The sequence below is a fragment of the Phocoena sinus genome, chromosome 1 (genome assembly GCF_008692025.1).
Source record: "Phocoena sinus isolate mPhoSin1 chromosome 1, mPhoSin1.pri, whole genome shotgun sequence".
Taxonomy (NCBI): domain Eukaryota; kingdom Metazoa; phylum Chordata; class Mammalia; order Artiodactyla; family Phocoenidae; genus Phocoena; species Phocoena sinus.
This window is the reverse complement of record NC_045763.1, coordinates 81300839-81323724: the sequence shown is the minus strand read 5'-3', so window position 1 is coordinate 81323724 and position 22886 is coordinate 81300839. Positions and strand designations below refer to the sequence as shown.

The window sequence follows — 22886 nt, the reverse complement described above, 5'->3', positions numbered from 1 at the left end:
TGAGCACTGACATGTTTTTCAGCTTTCCAGTGATTCTTATTCTCTAGATTGACTGGTTGATATATCTCAGAAGTTTTGTAACTAAGAAGCTTATTTTTTATAAAAAATATATATATATGTAACTAAGAAGTTATATATAACTAAGTTTTATACATATATAAAACTAAGAAGGTTTGTAATTTATATATACATATATAAATTATAAACCTTCTTAGGTACCACTATTTATATATGTATGAGTTACATATATAATTAACATATAAATAATTTCTGGGGGGCAAATTTCCATTAAAACTATATATGTAAATACCTGTTTATATATATATATATATACACACACACAGGTGTTAGAGGAGCTCCTAAATTACTCTGTACTATAGTTGTAAACATATTTGGCAAATCTAATTTATGGTTAAAAAATATGTCATTCCAATATTTGTAATAATCTGTAAGGCAGAAAAATCTGAAAAACAAAATAGATATATATGTATGTATAACTGAATTACTTAGCTGTACATCTGAAACTAACACAACATTGTAAATCAAGTATACTTCAATAAAAATAAAATAAAATGTCATTCCAAATGTGAAAACTTTCATGATAATATTAAACAATGGTTCTTGTCCTTCATTGTATTAAAAATAAACCAATGGGGCTTGCCTGGTGGCGCAGTGGTTGAGAGTCCGCCTGCCAATGCAGGGGACACGGGTTCGTGCCCCGTTCCAGGAAGATCCCACATGCCGCGGAGCGGCTGGGCCCGTGAGCCATGGCCACTGAGCCTGCGTGTCCGGAGCCTGTGCTCCGCAATGGGAGAGGCCACAACAGTGAGAGGCCCGTGTACCGCAAAAAAAAAAAAAAAAAAAAAAAGACAAAAAAATAAACCAATGTATACCACCTTATACCTATTAGGATGGCTGCTATCTAAAAAAAAGAAAAAAAAAACAGAAAATAAGCCTTGTTGATAATGTGGAGAAAGTAGAACCCTTGTGCACTGTTGGTGGAAATGTAAAATGGTGCAGCCACTGTGAGAAACAGTATGGGAGTTCCTCAAAAATTAACCATAGAATTACCATGTGATCCAGCAATTCCACTTCTGGGTATATAACCAAAATAATTGAGAGCAGGGTCTTGAAGTTATATATTCATACTCATAAATAGAATATATTCCTATTTTCCTATTCATATAAATTATGGCATTATTCACAATAGCCAGAAGGTAGAAGGAACCCAGGTATTCATCAACCCATAAATGGATAACCAAAAGCGATTTATAGATACACTGAAATATTATTAAGCTAAAAAGGAAGGAAACTATGACATATGTTGCAACATGAATGAACCTTGAGGACATTATGCAAACTGTAATAAGCCAGACACAAAAGGATAAATACTGTATGATTCCACTTATATATCTAAAGTAGTCAAATTCATAGAGACAGAAGATAGGAAGGTGGTTGCCAGGGGCTGGAGGGAGGAGAGGAGTAAGACGTTATTGTTGAACGGGTACGGAGTTTCAGTGATGTAAAATGAAAAGAGTTATGCAAATGGATGCTGATAAAGGTTGTACAATAATGTGCATATTTAATACTACTGACCTGTACAATTGAAAATGGTTATGATAAATGTTATATGTATTTCACCACAATTTTTTAAAAAAGTAAACCAATGTAAAATCTTAAATATACCAAGAGCAACTTGTACCATAATGTTATATAGATACATAATAATATATTATTATTACCTGGTATTTTGTATCTTTTACAGTTTTGTTACTGATAATAATATTGTGAGATGCACAGGACAGACATGATCTCTATTTTAAAAATGAAAGGAACTGAGGCTCAGAGAGATGAGCTTAGAGCCCAGGACTCCTGACTCAAGGACCAGGTATCACTTCTTTCCAACTCATCCCTGGCCACACTTTGGGCCTAGTGGCTGGAATTTTAGGGGTGTGTGTGTGTGTGTGTGTGTGTGTGTGTGTGTGTGTATGAGAGTTCAGTTATTAACATTAATATTGTGCTTGGATGTTTTTGCAGTTATAAACATCTCTGATAGGTTGATGTGGTAGAGGTGTTTGTCTCTTTGCCAAGCTGGTGACAATTTAATGATAGTATTGTCAACCAGTGTCTTCAATGATTATACACATTTATTAGACAGTATAATCATCTCTACTATGTCAGTTGCTCACACACCAGAAATGAAGTTCCAGGAATAGTCTATTACTCTGACAGGGATAATAGGTCATTATTACCAAATCAGCAGCACAGTGCTTTAAAAATAAATGACCCTGCTTCACATCAGTATCTATTTTTCATAAATGCCTCAGGTTTGTCTTAGCATCTAAGAGCAGGAGGAAATTATCCCCTTAATATTCTTCTATTTTTTTTTTGCATGTCTTAAGTGGTCTTAAATGGTAAATGAAACGTTTCTGTTGACCCCAATATAGAAGGCTGGGTGGTTTTATAGGAGCATTAATAGAAAATGGGTAGAATTCATCTTATATGCACACCAAATGCATACATAATCTTTTCCTTTTCCATCCAATTCTGTTGACAAATAAGGGCCAGCTAGGAAGATGGGAGTTGGAGGGGGAAAGGAGAAATACTAGGTACTTACCCCATGAATTAAGGTGAGTTTTTTTTTTCCAGTGATATATATCAGGAATAAAAATAATTTGGCACCTTACTTTTCTTTTTTTAGCATCTTTATTGGAGTATAATTGCTTTACAATGCTGTGTTAGTTTCTGTTTATAACATAGTGAATCAGCTATACATTTACATATATCCCCATATCTCCTCCCTCTTGCATCTCCCTCCCACCCGCCCTATCCCACCCCTCTAGGTGGTCACAAACCATGGAGCTGATCTCCCTGTGCTATGTGGCTGCTTCCCACTAGCTAGCTATTTTACATTTGGTAGTGTATATGAGTCCCTGCCACTCTCTAACTTCGTCCCAGCTTACCCTTCTCCCTCCGCATGTCCTCAAGTCCATTCTCTACATCTGCATCTTTATTCCTGTCCTGCCCCTAGGTTCTTCATAACTTTTTTTTTTTTAGATTCTGTATAAATGTGTTAGCATACGGTATTTGTTTTTCTCTTTCTGACTTACTTCACTCTGTATGACAGTCTCTAGATCCATCCACCTCATTACAAATAACTCAGTTTCGTTTCTTTTTATGGCTGAGTCATATTCCATTGTATATATGTGCCACATCTTCTTTATCCATTCATCTGTCGATGGACACTTAGGTTGCTTCCATGTCCTGACTATTGTAAATAGACCTGCAATGAACATTGTGGTACATGACTCTTCTTGAGTTATGGTTTTTGCAGGGTATATGCCCATAATGGGATTGCTGGGTCATATGGTAGTTCTATTTTTAGGTGTTTTGTTTTGTTTTTCTTTTCTTTACCTTTCTCCCAAGCTTTTATTAAAATACTCATAAAGATTTTTAAAAAGACAAGACTGCACAGACAAATTACTAAGTATATAGAAACATGATATTCAAACATCATTAAAATGACAAAAATCTTTTAAGATCTGCTTCCCATCTCAGTCTAAATCAAGGATCTGGCATTGTCCTCAAGGAACTAACCACAAATAACACAGTGCATGTCTAATAGCTTTCTTTGTGTTCTCTTTGTTGGTCCAGCCACTTGTTTTATAATTCTTCCTTACCTGAATGACATTATTAGCAATAGAAAACACACAAATATTACCATAGGAATTAGCTAATTATTAAAAGCTGATTATCAGCTATATTTATCCTATAATTTAATTTCATCTGTTTCTTTGTAATTTTGCTTTTACATACAAAATTTACCACCAAATATGTATCTCTGGCTCCCTAATATATGAACGACTTGTATAAGAAAAAACATTTGATGACGTACATAAAATCACAATCACAGTAATTGAACCATAGTTAACACTAATTCAAAACAGAGGAATTTATGCTCATTTATAAGTGATTATATGAAAGAAGAGAAAATGCGTTAGGTAACAAAATGATATTAAATTTTTTATATGAACAAATTACATGAATCCCAAGTTCTTAAAAAAGTTTATGTTCTATTTTTAGTTTTTTAAGGAACCTCCATACTCTTCTCCATATTGGCTGTATCAATTTACATTCTCACCAACAGTGCAAGTGGGTTCCCTTTTCTCCACACCGTCTCCAGCATTTATTGTTTGTACATAAATTGATGATGGCCATTCTGACTGGTGTGAGGTGATATCTCATTGCAGTTTTGATTTGCATTTCTGTAATGATTAGTGATGTGGAGCATCCTTTCATGTGTTTGTTGGCAATTGGTATGTCTTCTTTGGAGAAATGTCTATTTCGGTCTTCTGCCCATTTTTAGATTACGTTGTTTGTTTTTTTGATATTGAGCTGCATGAGCTGCTTGTAAAATGAGGAGATTAATCCTTTGTCATTTGCTTCATTTGCAAACATCTGCTCTCATTTTGAGGGTTGTCTTCTCATCTTGTTTATGGTTTCCTTTGCTGTGCAAAAGCTTTTAAGCTTCATTAGGTCCCATTTGTTTATTTTTGTTTTTATTTCCATTTCTCTAGGAGGTGGGTCAAAAAGGATCTTGCTGTGATTAATGTCACAGAGTGTTCTGCCTATGTTTTCCTCTAAGAATTTTATAGCGTCTGCCCTTACATTTAGGTCTTTAATCCATTTTGAGTTTATTTTTGTGTATGGTGTTAGGGAGTGTTCTAATTTCATTCTTTTACATGTAGCTGTCCAGTTTTCCCAGCACCACTTATTGAAGAGGCTGTCTTTTCTATATTTTATATTCTTGCCTCCTTTATCAAAAATAAGGTGACCATATGTGTGTGGGTTTATCTCTGGGCTTTCTAACCTGCTCCATTGATCTATATTTCTGTTTTTGTGCCAGTACCATACTGTCTTGATTACTGTAGCTTTGTAGTATAGTCTGAAGACAGGGAGCCTGATTCCTCCAGCTCTATTTTTCTTTCTCAAGATTGCTTTGGCTATTCAGGGCCTTTTTTGTTTCCATACAACTTGTGAAATTTTTGGTTCTATTTCTGTGAAAAATGCCATTGGTAGTTTGATAGGGATTGCATTGAATCTGTAGATTGCTTTGGGTAGTATAGTCATTTCCACAACGTTGATTATTCCAATCCAAGAATATGGTGTATCTCTCCATCTGTTTATATCATCTTTAATTTCTTCCCTCAGTGTCTTATAGTTTTCTGCGTGCAGGTCTTTTGTCTCCTTAGGTAGGTTTATTCCTAGGTATTTTATTCTTTTTGTTGCAATGGTAAATGGGAGTGTTTCCTTAATTTCTCTTTCAGATTTTTCATCAGTAGTGAATAGGAATGCAAGAGAATTCTGTGCATTAATTTTGTATCCTGCTACTTTACCAAATTCATTGATTAGCTCTAGTAATTTTCTGGTAGTGTCTTTAGGATTCTCTATATATAGTATCATGTCATCTGCAAACAGTGACAGCTTTACTTCTTCTTTTCCAATTTGCATTCCTTTTATTTCTTTTTCTTCTCTGATTGCTGTGGCTACAACTTCCAAAACTATGTTGAATAATAGTGGTGAGAGTGGGCAACCGCGTTTTGTTCCTGATCTTAGAAATGGTTTCAGTTTTTCACCATTGAGGATGATGTTGGCTGTGGGTTTTTCATATATGGCCTTTATTATGTTGAGGAAAATTCTCTCTATGCCTACTTTCTGGAGGATTTTTATCATAAATTCATATTGAGTTTCGTTGAAAGCTTTTTCTGCATCTATTGAGATGATGATATGGTTTTTATCCTTCAGTTTGTTAATATGGTGTATCATGTTGATTGACTTGAGTATATTGAAGAATCCTTGCATTCCTGGGATAAACCCCAATTGATCATGGTGTATGATCCGTCTCATGTGCTGTTGGATTCTGTTTGCTAGTATTTTGTTGAGGATTCTTACATCTCTTTTCATCAGTGATATTGGCCTGTAGTTTTCTTTCTCTGTGACGTCTTTGTCTGGTTTTGGTATCAGGGTGATGGTGGCCTCGTAGAATGAGTTTGGGAGTGTTCCTCCCTCTGCTATATTTTGGAAGAGTTTGAGAAGGATAGGTGTTAGCTGTTCTCTAAATGTTTGATAGAATTCTCCTGTGAAGCCATCTTGTCCTGAGCTTTTGTTTGTTGGAAGAGTTTTAATCACAGTCTCAATTTCAGTGCTTGCGACTGGTCTGTTTATATTTTCTATTTCTTCCTGGTTCAGTTGGAAGGTTGTGCTTTTCTAAGAATTTGTCCATGTCTTCCAGGTTGTCCATTTTGTTGGCATACAGTTGCTTGTAGTAATCTCTCATGATCCTTTGTATTTCTGCAGTGTCAGTTGTTACTTCTCCTTTTTCACTTCTAATTCTATTGATTTGAGTCTTCTCCCTTTTTTTTCTTGATGAGTCTGGCTGATGGTTTATCAATTCTGTCTATTTTCTCAAAGAACCAGCTTTTAGTTTTATTGATCTTTGCTATTGTTTCCTTCATTTCTTTTTCTTTTATTTCTGATCTGATCTTTCTGATTTCTTTTCTTCTGCTAAATTTGGGCTTTTTTTTCTTCTCCTTTCTCTAACTGCTTTAGGTGTAAGGTTAGGTTGTTTATTTGAGATGTTTCTTGTTTCTTGAGGTAGGATTGTATTGCTATAAACTTCTCTCTTAGAACTGCTTTTGCTGCATCCCACAGGTCTTGGGTCGTTGTGTTTTCATTGTCATTTGTTTCAAGGTATTTTTTGATTTCCTCTTTGATTTCTTCAGTGATCTCTTGGTTATTAAGTAGTGTATTGTTTAGCCTCCATGTGTTTGTATTTTTTTACGATTTTTTCTTATAATTGATATCTAGTCTCATAGCATGTGGTCAGAAAAGATACTTGATAAGATTTCAATTTTCTTAACTTTACCAAGGCTTGATTTGTGACCCAAGATATGATCTATCCTGGAGAATGTTCCATGAGCACTTGAGAAGAAAGTGTGTTCTGTTGTTTTTGGATGGAATGTCCTATAAATATCAATTTAGTCTGTCCTGTTTAATGTATCATTTAAAGCTTGTTTTTCCTTATTTATTTTCATTTTGGATGATCTGTCCATTGGTGAAAGTGGGGTGTTAAAGCCCTCTCCTATGATTGTGTTACTGTCGATTTCCCCTCTTATGGCAGTTATCATTTGCCTTATGTATTGAGGTGCTCCTATGTTGAGTGCATAAATATTTACAATTGTTATACCTTTTCTTGGATTGATCCCTTGATCATTATGTAGTGCCCTTCTTTGTCTCTTGTAATATTCTTTGTTTTAAAGTCCATTTTGTTTGATATGAGAACTGCTACTCCAGCTGTCTTTTGATTTCCATTTGCATGGAATATCTTTTTCTATCTCCTCACTTTCGGTCTGTATGTGTCCCTAGGTCTGAAGTGGGTCTCTTGTAGACAGCGTATATATGGGTCTTGTTTTTGTATCCATTCAGCCAGTCTATGTCTTTTGGTTGCAGCATTTAATCCATTTATATTTAAGGTAATTATTATGTATGTTCCTATTACCATTTTCTTAATTGTTTTGGGTTTGTTATTGTAGGTCTTTTCCTTCTCTTGTGTTTCCTGGCTAGAGAAGTGCCTTTAGGATTTGTTGTAAAGCTGGTTTGGTGGTGCTGAATTCTCTTAGCTTTTGCTTGTCTGTAAAGCTTTTAATTTCTCCGTCAAATCTGAATGAGATCCTTGCTGGGTAGAGTAATCTTGGTTGTACGATTTCTCCTTCATCACTTTAAATATGTCCTGCCACTCCCTTCTGGCTTGCAGAGTTTCTGCTGAAAGTTCAGCTGTTAACCTTATGGGGATTTCCTTATGTGTTATTTGTTGTTTTTCCCTTGCTGCTTTTAATATTTGTTCTTTGTATTTAATTTTTGATAGTTTGATTAATATGTGTCTTGGTGTGTTTCTCCTTGGATTTATCCTGTATGGGACTCTCTGTGTTTCCTGGACTTGATTAACTATTTCTTTTCCCATATTAGGGAAGTTTTCAAGTATAATCTCTTGAAATATTTTCTCAGTCCCTTTCTTTTTCTCTTCTTCTTCTGGGACCCCTATAATTCGAATGTTGGTGTGTTTAGTGTTGTCCGAGAGGTCTCTGTGACTGTCCTCAATTCTTTTCATTCTTTTTTCTTTATTCTGCTCTGCATTAAAATTTCCACTATTTTATCTTCCAGGTCACTTATCCATTCTTCTGCCTCAGTTATTCTGCTATTGATTCCTTCTAGAGAGTTTTTAATTTCATTTATTGTGTTGTTCATCATTGTTCGTTTGGTCTTTACTTCTTCTAGGTCATTTTTAAACTTCTCTTGTATTTTCTCCATTCCATTTCCAAGATTTGATCATCTTTAACATCATTCCTCTGAATTCTTTTTCAGGTAGACTGTGTATTTCCTACTCATTTGTTTGGTCTGGTGGGTTTTTACCTTGCTCCTTCATCTGCTGTGTGTTTCTGTGTCTTCTCATTTGTTTAACTTACTATGTTTGAGGTCTCCTTTTCACAGGCTGCAGGTTCATAGTTCCTGTTGTTTTTGGTGTCTGCCCCCAGTGGCTAAGGTTGTTTCAGTGGGTTGTGTGGCTTCCTGGGGGAGGGAACTGGTGTCTGTGTTCTGGTTGATGAGGCTGCGTCTTGTCTTTCTGGTGGGCAGTTCTGCATCCGGTCTTGTGTTTTGGGGTGTCTGTGACCTTATTATGATTTTAGGCAGCCTCTCTGCTAATGCATTGTGTTGTGTTCCTGTCTTGCTAGTTGTTTGTCATAGCGTGTCCAGCACTGTAGCTTGCTGGTCGTTGAATGGAGCTGGGTCTTAGCATTGCGATGGAGATCTCTGGGAGAGCTTTTGCCGTTTGATATTACATGGAGCTGGGATGTCTCTGGTGGACCAATGTCCTGAACTTGGTTCTCCAACCTCAGAGGCACAGGCCTGACACCTGGCCAGAGCACCAAGACTCTGTCAGCCACACGGCTCAGAAGTAATGGAGAAAAGAAGAAAATAAAATTAAATTAAAGTTATTAAAATAAAAAATAATTATAGAAAATAAGAACATTTTGAAGTAATAAAAAAAGAAAAAAAAAACAGAAAGAAAGAAGAGAGCAACCAAACCAAAAAACAAATCCACCAATGATAACAAGCACTAGAAACTATACTAAAAAAGAAAAAACAAACAAAAAAACCCAGACAGGCAGAACCCTAGGACAAATGGTGAAAGCAAAGCTATACAGAGAAAATCACACAAAGAAGTATACACATACACACTCAAAAAAAGAGAAGAAGGAAAAATATATATATATCTTTGCTCCCAAAGTCCACAGCCTCAATTTTGGGATGATTCATTGTGTATTCAGGTATTCCACAGATGCAGGGTACCTCAAGTTGATTGTGGAGATTTAATCCGCTGCTCCTGAGGCTGCTGGGAGAGATTTCGCTTTCTCTTCTTTGTTCGCACAGCTCCCAGGGTTCCTCTTTGGATTTGGCCCCCCCTCTGCATAAAGGTAGCCTGAAGGTGTCTGTTCTTCACTCAGACAGGACAGGGTTAAAGGAGCAGCTGTTTCGGGGGCTCTGGCACACTCAGGCCGTGGGGAGGGAGGGGCACGGAATGCGGGGCGAGCCTGCGGCAGCAGAGTCCAGCATGACATTGCAACAGCCTGAGGCACACTGTGCATTCTCCCAGGGAAGTTGTCCCTGGTTCACGGGACCCTGGCAGTGGCAGGCTGCACAGGCTCCCAGAGGGGAGGTGTGCATAGTGACCTGTGCTTGCACACAGGCTTCTTGGTGGCCGCAGCAGCAGCCTTAGCATCTCATGCCCATCTCTGGTGTCCACGCTGATAGCCATGGATCCCGCTCATCTCTGGAAGCTTGTTTAGGCGGTGTTCTGAATCCCCTCTCCTTGCGCACCCCAAAACAATGGTCTCTTGCCTCTTCCGCAGCTCCAGACTTTTTCCCAGACTCCCTCCTGGCTAGCTGTGATGCACTAGCCCCCTTCAGGCTGTGTTCACGCAGCCAACCCCAGTCCTCTCCCTGGGATCCGACCTCCGAAGCCCGAGCCTCAGCTCCCAGACCCCGCCACCTAGGCGGGGGAGTAGACAAGCCTCTCGGGCTGGTGAGTGCCGGTCAGCCCTGATCCTCTGTGCGGGAATCTCTCCGCTTTGCCCTCCGCACCCCTGTGGCTGCGCTCTCCTCCGCGGCTCCGAAGCTTTCCCCCTCTGCCACCGGCAGTCTCCACCCGCAAAGGGGCTTCTAGTGTGTGGAAACCTTTCCTCCTTCAGAGCTCCCTCCCAGTGGTGTAGGTCCTGTCCCTATTCTTTTGTCTCTGTTTTTTCTTTTTTCTTTTGCCCTACCCAGGTACATGGGGAGTTTCTTGCCTTTTGGGAGGTCTGAGGTCTTCTGCCAGTGTTCAGTAGGTGTTCTGTAGGAGTTGTTCCACATGTAGATGTATTTCTGATGTATGTGTGGGGAGGAAGGTGATCTCCACATCTTACTCCTCCGCCATCTTAAAGTCTCCCCTAAGGTGAGTTTTTAACATTCTTTTAATGCTGTTTGATCGGGCCGTCAGAGTGTACAAATATTTCCCAAATGCTGTCCCTTCCCTATGTAGAGTGTTTTAAAGGGAAACTCATAACTCATGAAAGGAAAAATTCCCCTCCACTTGCGGAGGGATTCCCCTCCTCCTCTTGGACAGGACAGCCTGTGGGGTCCTGAGGGGTCTTCCTGGGGCTGGACACCTGTTCTTACCACCTGGCAGGAGACTCTGCTCAGAGAGCAGTCCCCCTTTGTACTAAAGTCTGGATTAAATCACAACCCGCCTGGAGACTGGCGATACCCACAGCTGCGGTGGCAAAAAGGTGCCAGGAAGGACGGGAGCGTTTGTTTCCCAAGGAGGGAAGGAGCGAGCTGGCTGGGTGAGGAGTCCTGTTTCTTTGATAACTGAGAACCGTCCTCTTAGAGGTGGCCGCTCGCTTTCAAAACAAAAAGAAGCTTGTAACTGTAAAAGGCTCTGATGGGTTTCCTGCTCCCCCACCCTTTTAGAGGCAAAACCTATTTATGAGGCTTTATTAAGTGCAAATAAGTCCCTCAGCTTCAACGGAGAAGCAGCAGCTGCTGAAGATGTGGTCATTTGCATATAAATGACATAATTTCAGCTCAGAGAAGAATATTGAAAAATATACATGTTGACAATGGAATCCTGATAGATTCACACATACTAAGGTCAGATATTGTAATTTTTAAGGCTGCTGCATGCTGATGGCTGCATGCTGATGACTTCATCCTACCACACATTCAATTCTGTTTGGGTTATATGAATTTTATCTTCTATGAAATGGAAGATTTTTTATTGTGAATTAATTAGACTACATTTTTTTTTCTAAACATGAGAACATTTAGGTCAATAAGCTAAATGCTCTACAAATGCATAGGCTGTGTGACAGCCAAAGTTACCAACTTCAAACTTGGTTTTCTGTACAGCTAACAAAGAGGGTTGTGTGCCCAGGGGTCTCCTGGGGAAGAGACAGTGGTGCTTTCTCTGCTTTCATTCTGTCCTCTGCAGGGTCAACCTTCTTTTGAAGGGTGAAAGGAAGCTCCAGTTTCCATATTCTAAAAAGGTTTTCCAACAGCCTGGCTAAAAGATTAGGGGAGAAATTACTGTGGCCTAGAAACCCCTGAAAATTTACCAAGTACCCACCATATGCCCTTGCACCATGGCCGGTGGCTTAAGGGTCACTGCTGGTGAGAAACAGCTCCTGGAATCATCTGCCCTGCTTCCAGGCAAGTGTCCCGCATGCTCTCTGGAGGAAGGAGATGGGTTCCTCTGAGATTTGCCCCAAATTTTGGCCCTGCAACAGTCCAGTGCTTACTGGCTCCTTCCCCATCTGCAAAATAGAGCTTGTTTAGAAACTGCTTGCTGTATACTGGCTGCTGGGAAGGCCAGAGAAATACATAGTAGCACCTTCAGCTTGCCAGCCAGTCCACAGTCCCCTCAGGGAGAACATCTTCCTGCAAATGATGATCCCTTAAGGGATAACTTTAGATTCTCTTATAGAAAAGTAGTATCTTGTGATCCTTTAAGTAACAGACTTTACTCATTGATTCAGCCTTTGATCATTGCATTATTTATTCATTAAATAAGTTAGGTAACTAATTCTCAACATATTTTTAAACCTTACATGTTAATATTTATTGGATGACAAAAGTCTTTGGTATACACATCCTTTTTAAAAGAGAGAAAGATGACTAATAAATAATTAAATAGCTAGCAGGGCAAAAGAAAAATTTAGAAACTCACCATAAAGAGATGTTTTTCATAGAGAACTTTAGAGCCTTTAGAGTACTCTATTATGCTAACTTGAAAAAAGAATCTCAATGTTGATTTGCTGAAGTATTCGATATATTCCCCATAAAGAGGTATATATAAAGCTTCAGGTTTTTTTTTTGGCTGCACGACACGGCTTGTGGGATCACAGTCCCCGACCAGGAATTGAACCTGGGCCATGGCAGTGAAAGCCCAGAATCCTAATCACTAGGCCACCAGGGAACTCCCCAAATCTTTAGGTTTAATAAAGATTTTTAAACTATAAATTCTAAAAAACTTAGTCCTGGTAATCGATCAGATTATACACATAGAAGATGATTATATTATCCAAAGTTTGACATCCCAGGATTAGAGAAGGGTGATTAAACCACCCGGGGGTAGATCCAGGTATTGTGAGGCCTGAAGCTTATTCAATTTGGAGGACTCTCTTTAAGAAAAAAAAAAAAAAATACAAAATCACTGATACAAAATTGAGTACAAAGTGAATATTTATTTAAGTGGAGGGAAAAACACAATTATAAATTAAAAAAAGGAAGCAGCACATTGTAAGCCTCACAAAAGCCACAAAACTAACCTATGTTAATTGATTAACTGGCTACACCTCTATGACACTTTCCCTACAATTGACTACCTACCTGTTCAGTCTATCCTTTAATGTGGTTGATAAAAATTCATTTCTTATTAATGATAGTTTTTAAAAGTTTACTTCATCTTTACAATATGTTATATGTAATGTCATGTAAAGTTTTAGGATCATTATCAAACTGGGGAAAGCCTCTACTTCTTTCATACATGAGCTGTGAAATGTCAGGGAATTTCAAGTTTTCCTGTGGAGCAACTGATCCTAAATACTTTCACATGTTCCTGGCACCTTGGGCCACAGAACACATTGCTTTCTATTGCAATGTGCTCTTGGGTACTGCACTGTTGTGTCCCCAAAACGGTGTTTATAGAAGCTGTCCCTATATCAAGACAGTTAGCATTATCTTGACTACACATAGAATTGACCATAAAACAGATAATTAAATGTACTCCCAACTCAACTGACCTGGGTGAAGAGAAAGAATCTATTAGAAGAGCTCTGAGGGGGCAGAAGTTGAGACACAGATGTAGAGAACAAACATATGGACACCAAGGGGGGAAAACCACAGTGGGGTGGGGATGGTGGTGTGCTGAATTGGGTGATTCAGATTGACATGTATATACTGATGTGTATAAAATGGATGACTAATAAGAACCTGCAGTATAAAAAAACAAACAAAAAACCAACTAATACTAAACTTTCTTTGGGTTATTTGTATGGAAATATGTTAATGTTTCAGACATTACATGAAATTTCTAAAAATCTTATATGTTCTGGTATAATGTTATAAGTCATAATTCTAGTTATTACTTTAAAATGTATATCTCAGAAATAACTAAATCTCCTTGTCAATTGCATTATTATGAACTTTCATCAAATCTTTAACTGTCGTCATTTTTAAGTCTTTTGTCATCTACAGACAGTTCTGAGTGTACTCTGATGCTTTTGCAAAAATGTTCCTATAAAGGGGTTTCATCTTCAAGGAATTCATGGAAAAGACTCTGACAAGTACAGGTTTCTGGTAACTGACTATACTGCTGAACTGAATGAATAAGCATTTTCAGAACTCTAATGGAAAACTGATGAATTCATAAAAGTGTTAACAAAAATCAAGATGAAAAACAAACTAATTACATGGGACTGAGTGAACTGATGAGGTTAATTATAATTTTTGTGACTTTCTGTTTGAATAAAAAAAAAAATTCCCCCTCCCAAAAAAAAGGAGAGCCTCTGCGGAAAGCTTTCTGGGCTCTTTCTGCCTTTGGTCAGTCTGGTGGTTCTTATACACCTGGTCGTGGAGGATTTTCAAGGCACGGTGTCTGGGATGAGAGAAGAGGGGCTGTAAAAGCAGAAAACAGGTGAACATTTTCCTTGTGGCAGCACAAGCTCCTGACAGTTAAAAAAAAATGCTATTCCCTAAGTTCACAAAAACAATACCCTCCAGACTCCCTCCTACCAGCATTCTCTGTATACCAGTTCAGTTCCTCCAGAGTAGAATTTAAACCAGAAAATGCCACGAGAAATAGAAAGATAAGAGCCCCAGGTGGAGGCAAGTCTCTCTGGGGTGTGATTGCCTGAACACAACCAATTCTCTGGTGGATCAATGGTCATTGTCTTTTGGTAGAGCTTTGCTAAAAGCAGCACCCCTCGGAGCTGCCAGAGAGGAAATGGACACTTTGATCTGTCCTAGACAGAAGAGGAAGCAGGTAGTTTAGACTGCTGAAAAACAGTTTGAGGTGAGCTTCTAGTTCAGTAGAAATTAATCCGTGCCTCTAGATAGCACATAAGCCTATTGGAAAGCTTCTTCAATTCAAGCAGTTAATAATTTATCAAGTCTTGTAGCTTAAGGGATACAGTTTTCAAAATTATTGTACTGAGGGAATCATAAATTCCACCAAGAGGAAGGTTGTAGTCCAGATATTTTATTTTAGATTTCCAACCAGGGTGCATTATGACACTCCACATGAAAGTCAAATCGTCCATGTAAAACGGTTTCCAGGTGATAAGTTTACCCCAAGGGGTCCAGTAAAGTAATACATTCAGAGTTATATCTGACTTTCACAATCTATAAAGACTAGTTATCAATGTTTTGAAAGATTTGATAAGCAGGAAGAAAAAAATAGCTTATGGATGCTGACATTTGTCTCATTAATGGGAGCAGCATAAGAAGTACAAGCTCCTTCTGGATTTGGCTGTAAATACACCACTGACATACATTTTGGAGAGTTGCTGTTTTGTGCTGGTGGGAATGTATTTGTCTAACCTTGCCCTGACTCTAATAGACATAAGGAAGCAGTGATATTACTGTCAGCCACATTCAGCTTTTTAAAACAGGGGCACCCACTCTGCCAATATCTGCCAGGTTCCAGGCCACTGCATATTAAAAATTATGTTCAAGCAACACTATCTGGCCTCGTGAAAGTTTTATTAGGAAATAATTCTCCTGTTTCGCTTGGTGAAGGGAAGAAAAAAAACCCACTTCACCCAACAGGATTCCAAGGAATAATTAATGTTTCTTCCATCCTCAGAATAGGAATGCTGCCGCCTTCTCTAGTGTTTCACGTGGAAGACACAACCCCACATGGCAAGGACAGACCTAATCAACATACTAGAAACAGGCAGGAGACGCAAGTTCTAATTAATCGCCAGTTTGAGTGTTGCCTGTCATTGCATCACTCTTTGTACTGTAGGCAATATTTTCATAAGTTACTCCCTTGTCAACAGGGAAAAAGAACTAGATTCTTTTTTTTTTTTTTTCTGGAAGATTGGTAGGTTTGCTGAAGATGCTTATTAAAACAATAATAGTAATAACCAAGTGTTGAATTTTGCTTGGCTTTGGTTAAACTCTCTAGTTTAAAGTGAATTCCCTGGAGGATGCTGACTGCCCAAACTGCAGGAGAAATTCGTTGAGCATCATCGCTTGAGCTCATGGGGTGAAATACAAGAAATGGGTGGGTACACTGTTCACCCGTGCGGAACTTACAACTAAACCCATTCTTTAAAAACTCACCGTGCTGAGTTTTGACAGGGTGAGAGAGAGTCATGGACATATACACACTAACAAACGTAGTAAGGTAGATAGCTAGGGGGAAGCAGCCGCAAGGCACAGGGATATTAGCTCGGTGCTTTGTGACAGCCTGGAGGGGTGGGATGGGGAGAGTGGGAGGGAGGGAGACGCAAGAGGGAAGACATATGGGAACATATGTATATGTATAGCTGATTCACTTTGTTATAAAGCAGAAACTAACACACCATTGTAAAGCAATTATACCCCAATAAAGATGTTAAAAAAAAAAAAAAAAAACTCACCGTGCACTTGAACAGAAGTATACTGCAGGGATACTTCATTTATCTAGCTAGCACCATCAGGAAATGGGTTCTTTTCCCTAAAAGTAAATTGTTCCTAAATGATATTTAAATTTTAATCCATTCAGTGTAAGCACATTGCATTTTAGCATTTCTACAATAATTGCATATTTGCCTACCTTTTATTTTTTTAACATCTTTATTGGAGTATAATTGCTTTACAATGCTGTGTTAGTTTCTGCTTTATAACAAAGTGAATCAGCTATGCATATACATACATCCCCATATCTCCTCCCTCTGACATCTCCCTCGCACCCTCCCTATCCCACCCCTCTAGGTGGTCACAAAGCATGGAGCTGATCTCCCTGTACTATGCAGCTGCTTCCCACTAGCTTTCTATTTTACATGTGGTAGTGTATATAAGTCCATGCCACTCTCTCACTTCGTCCCAGCTTACCCTTCCCCCTCCCCGTGTCCTCAAGTCCATTCTCTACGTCTGCGTCTTTATTCCTATCCTGCCCCTAGGTTCTTCAGAACGCCCTTTATTTTTTAGATTCCATATATACGTGTTAGCATACGGTATTTGTTTTTCTCTTTCTGACTTACATCACTCTGTATGACAGACACTATGTCCATCCACCTCACTACAAATAACTCAATTTTTTTCTTTTTATAGCTGAGTAATATTCCATTGTATATATGTGCTACATCTTCTTTATCCATTCATCTGTCAATGGACACTTAGATTGCTTCCATGTCCTGGCTATTGTAAATAGAGCTGCAATGAACATTTTGGTACATGACTCTTTTTGAATTATGGTTTTCTCAGGGTATATGCCCAGTAGTGGGATTGCTGGGTCATATGGTAGTTCTATTTTTAGTTTTTTAAGGAACCTCTATACTATTCTCCATAGTGGCTGTATCAATTTACAATGGAGCAAAGACAGCCTCTTCAATAAGTGGTGCTGGGAAAACTGGACAGCTACATGTAAAAGAATGAAATTAGAACACTCCCTAACACCATACACAAAAATAAACTCAAAATGGATTAAAGACCTAAATGTAAGGCCAGACACTATAAAACTCTTAGAGGAAAACATAGGCAGAACACTCTATGGCATAAATCACAGAAAGATCCTTTTTGACCCACCTCCTAGAGAAATGGAAATAAAAACAAAAATAAACCAATGGGACCTAATGAAACTTAAACGCTTTTGCACAGCAAAGGAAACCATAAATAAATTGAAAAGGCAACCCTCAGCATGGGAGAAAATATTTGCAAACGAAGCAACTGACAAAAGATTAATCGCCAAAATTTACAAGCAGCTCATGCAGCTCAATATCAAATAAACAAACAACCCAATCCAAAAATGGGCAGAAGACCGAAACAAGCATTTCTCCAAAGAAGATATACAGTCTGCCAACAAACACACGAAAGCATGCTCCACATCACTAATCATTAGAGAAATGCAAATCAAAACTGCAATGAGGTATTACCTCACACTGGTCAGAATGGCCATCATCAAAAAATCTACAAACAATAAATGCTGGAGAGGGTGTGGAGAAAAGGGAACCCGCTTGCACCGTTGGTGGGAATTGCCTACCTTTTAGACTTGAGTGAACACCTACTTTTTTTTTGTGAAAATGAATTCTTGTTACTGGTCACCACCCAGCAGTGGCTGCTGGGTCTGCTGGGCCACATATGGCTCTTCGCTTGTGGCTTTCAGCCTCCTCCTTTGCTTGAGCATTTCCTTCTCCCGCTAACCCACTGTGTGCCGCCCTGTAAATCCCCCTCACCACTTCTAATCAGACAAGGCAGGATTTTGCAGGTGAGACAGAGCAGGGGTTTTGGAGTCCAACATTTTAGGGTGAATTCCAGCTCTACTACTTACTTCCTGTGTGAACTTAAACAATTAATTTCCTCAGTTTTCTCATTTATAAAATGGAGAAGAAATAATTGTCTAGGGTTGTTGTGAGATGGAGGGATGTGGGTACAGAACTTGGCACAGACTTCTGGGGGCCGCAGCTTACCACGAGGTACCCCGAAAAGTGAAGTGTTTCTAAGAGAGGACCCGGGGCTTTGTGGCAGCTCAGTGGACAGTGGGGGGATGTTTTCACTCACTTGCGTGTACATTGCTGGTCACTGGAGGGCTGACCTTTCCAGCACCTCACCCCCAAAGACATGGATCCACAGACCATTGCTGTGCCTAGTGGTTTAAAGCAGCACCATCCAGCATCCTCTCTGTGCCTTTTTTGTTCATCTATCTATATAAATAATTTTTTTTTTTTTTTTTTTTTACTGTTTTCCCATTACATGGGAAGGATTGAGCGGATTTCACCAGACTTGGAGGCCTGACTTTGCATATGGGCTGTACGGAATGCCAGGTCGGTGGTCCTCAGACTTGAGCTGCATCAGTATTGCTTGAAAGGCTCATTAAAACACAGATTCCTGGGCCTCACTCCCAAGGTTTCTGATTCAGTAGGTCTGGGGTGGGACATGAGATGTACCTGTCTAACCACTTCCCAAGTAAAGCTGATGCTGAGGCTGACATGGCTGGTCTAGGGACCATGCTCTGAGAACCTCTGCCTTGGGTGAGCCAAAGTAGAATGGGTGGTGTTGATCCGCAATCAGCCAGCCACACACACTTCTCCTCTATGGGCTAACAATTCTCCATAGGCGGCTGGAAGGCCAGCTAGTCCTCCTAAAGCAGCAGTCCCCAGCCTTTTTGGCACCAGGGACCAGGTTCGTGGAAGATAATTTTTCCACGGACAGGGAGGGGCGGGAGGTGGGGGATGGTTCAGGCGGTAATGCGAGTGATGGGGAGCCATAGGGGGTGATGGGGAGCGGCAGATGGAGCTTCGCTGGCTCGCCCGCCGCTCACCTCCTACTGTGCGGCCCGGTTCCTACCAGGCCGAAGACCAGTACCGGTCCATGGCCCGGGGGCTGGGGACCCCGGCACTAAAGTAAAGCCTGCTCTTAGAGGCAAGTGGGGTTTTTTTTTTGTTTTTTTTGTTTTTGCCGTACGCGGGCCTCTCACTGTTGTGGCCTCTCCCGTTGCGGAGCACAGGCCCCGGACGTGCAGGCTCAGCGGCCATGGCTCACGGGCCCAGCCGCTCCGTGGCATGTGGGATCTTCTCGGACCGGGGCACGAACCCGTGTCCCCTGTATCGGCAGGCGGACTCTCAACCACTGCGCCACCAGGGAAGCCCAAGGCAAGTGGTTTTTTGCAACTTGATCCCTAAAAAGCGTATGACAGAGGTGAGGTGCAAGGCAAATTTTTTGTAGCTTTAATTCCTTTCCACACCCCGTTGTCTAGTGAGTGCAAATAGCTGAGGCACCCCCTCCAGTGCCTGACCTTCTCTTATTTCCTCCCCTAAATCCACAGTGGCTGAAAAAGTCGGGGTTTGAGTGTGGGTTGTGGTCTGAATTATTAGCTCTTGGGTAAGGTGAGACCCTTTCAAATTGTTCTTAATTTCCCACCACACGCTTGGGTTGAGAAGGAAGCAATTTTGTAACTATTTGCAAGTCAGAAATAGTGCTCACAAAATATTTAATTGAGATAACCCAAACCACATTTCCAAAATCCAAATCCCACATACTTAATTGAAATGGAAATAGCTGTGTGAGACCTGGTCTCAGTGTCCTGATGTTGCAGGTGAGGGTGTTTCTGGGAATTCTGCCAGACCCAAAGAGGAGAGCTATAGTCACGGGCCAGGCTTATCCTACTTGTGTCTGTGTGAGGTCTGAGGAGAAAAGTGGGGCAGTGAGAAATCCTGGGTTGGAGTGCGGATGGTCAGTGTGAGAGAAGCCAAGGAACTTTTAGGAACAGGGATAACGAATTTTCAAATTAAATGTGTGATGTATTGTTGTATAACCCCTAATTTTAGAATGAGCCTGCTGTAGTCACTACTCTGTATTACCAGGGCTCACAGGGGTGGTCTCCATGGGACGAGAGAGGGGAGCAGCCCTCATGTCAGGTGAAGCGTTGGCAGGCCTGGGAGGTTAGTGAGAGAGGTGACTCAGCCTTTACAGAGGCCCAGGGATTTACAGAGATCCTCTGGGGCAGTCACTGGACTTCCCATAGCTTGTGGCCCACAAGATTTGAGGTGTTTTCATTTAAGTAGTAAAGAAAAAAGTGGCCTAGCAAGGGGACACCCAGGTGACAGACTCCTGGGTAACTTGAGGTTGTAAGAAGATTCTGAAATCAACAACTCTGGTTGTTTTTGCCCCATTCCTTTTTCAGATTTCTCCAATCTAAAGAAAGCGTGTTCATTGCAACAATATTTCCGAGTGGCTGCTGGGGCCTGGCCGTGTGCCAGATGCTGAGGAAATCTTGGGGACCATAAGGCAGGCCTTCATCTCTAGGAGCCTGTTTTCTTGGTTCCCCACCCCCCACCGTGTCGTCTTTTCCTCCAAAGCCCAGTTCCATCATGTTTGCAGTGCAACCACCTTCCTCTTCTGTGCTGTCACCAATGACCCACTCCCAGAGCCTGGGGTATTCACCCATCTATTAAACAACAGTGTGCCAGGCACTGTTTGGGGCAATGGGGGGACTCAGTAGTGAAGAAAAGAGACAAAAATCTCTTGCCTTCTTGAAAAAGACAATCAATAGGATAAAATAAAGCAAAGACACAGTTTGTAAAACTTCGGTAAGTTAGGCAGTGATAAAGAAAAAATGAAGCAGGGAGGGGAATAGAAGGAGTCTGGAGTGGGGTTTAATGGACCAGCCAGGGCAGGGGCTCTTTGAGAAGGTCTGAACTTAGCCAGGGAGAAAAGGCAAGTGCAAAAGCCTGAGGTAGAAGCTCACTCCTGGAGCCTGAGGAAGAGCGGGGAGGCCGCAGTGACAGAAGGCAGAAGCCGATGCAGGAGGGAAAAGCAGGAGATGAGGTCGGAGTGGGGCAGGCTGGGAAGAGACCGGGTATGTCTTACAGGGCCTAGTAAGGCCCTGGCTTTGCTCTGCACCATGTGGGAAGTCATAGTGGGGTTCTGAGCTGAGGGGTGGCCCAGCATGTCTTAGTTTTAGCAGGGTCATGCTGGGTGCAGTGTGGGGAATGAGCTGAAGGAGAGCAAGGGAGAATAATTAGGAGGCTACGGCAGAATCCAGGCAAGAAATGATGGTGGCCTGGACCAGTCTGTGATGGTGGAGATGGTGAGAAGTGATCAAATCCAGGATGTATTTTTAAGGTAGAGCCAACAGGATTTGTTGACAGATTATGAGTTATAAGAGAAAGAAAGGACCCAAAGAACGTCAATAGACATTTTTTCCAAAGGGGCTGTACAAAAGGCCAACAGGTACATGAAAAGGTGCTCAGTATCACTAATCATCAGGGAAATGCAAATCAAAACCACAATGACCTATCACCACACACCTGTCAGAATGGCTATCATCAGAAAGTCAAGAAGTAACAAGTGTTGGCAAGGATGTGAAGAAAAGGGAAACTTGTGCACTGTTGGTGGGAACATAAATTGGTGCAGCCACTCTAGAAAACAGTATGGAAATTCTTCAAGAAATTAAAAATAGAACTACCATGTGATCCAGCTATTCCACTTCTAGGTAGATATCCGAGGGAAATGAAATCACTATCTTGAAACGATATCTGTATTATTGCAGCATTATTTACAATCGCCAAGACATGGAAACAATCTAAATGCCCACCAATAAATGAATGGATAAAGAAAATTTGGTATATTTTCAGACATAATGGAATATTAGCCATGAGAAATAAGGAAATTCTGCCATTTGCAACAACATGGGTGGAACTTGAGGGCATTATGCTAAGTGAAACAGGACAGACGAAGACAAATACTGTGTGATCTCCATTATACGTGGACTCTGAAAGACAAATCAAACTCATAGAAACAGAGAGTAGATAGGTGGTTGCCCAGGCAGAAGAGTGGGGAAAATGGGAGAAGGTGGTCAAAGGGTACAAACTTCCAGTTACAAAATGAGTAAGTTCTGGTTGTGCTAATGTACAGCATGGTGACTATGTTAACAATACCGTATTATATACTTGAAAGTTGCTGAGAGAGTAGAACTTAAAAGTTCTCACCCCAAAAGAAAAAGGTAACTATGTAAGGTGATGGATGTGTAATCATTTCCTAATATAGACATTTATCAAATCATCACGTTGTACACCTTCAACTTACACACTGTTACATGTCAATTATATCTCAATAAATGCGGGAGGAGAAGGACCTAAAGATGGCAACAAGTTTCTTGACTTGAGCAATTAGAAGAAAGGGTCACTATTTATTAAAACAGAGGAGACTGCAGGAGGAGCAGATGGGAAGATTCTGAGCTTGATTTTGGACCAGTTAGAGATTGAGAAGCCCATTAAACATCCAAGTGGAGATGTCAAATAGACAAATGGATATGTGACTGGAGCTCAGGAGAGAAGTCCAGATTTAAATTTGGGAGTAATTGTTATGACCCACCACGGACTTAAGCTGGGAAAAGAGGACATGAGGGGTTTGAGGGTCAGTGAAAGGGGGAAAGGATCAGTTGATTTGGAGCCGGGGAGCCACTACCACATAGAACCACAGGAGAAGCAATGCCTCAGAAGAGCAAGTGTCAGCACGAAGTAAGGAGCATTCAGAAAAGAAGTGGAGGATCGAATAGAGAGATATTGCTGCCAAGTGACTGAATT

At 40.5% G+C, this 22886-nt stretch overlaps 1 pseudogene; it reads right to left on the bottom strand.

Annotated features, from left to right (window-relative positions):
- LOC116760029 overlaps window positions 1-18808 on the bottom strand; it is a 32154-nt pseudogene extending 13346 nt beyond the window's left edge.
- Window positions 18809-22886: the final 4078 nt, after the last annotated feature.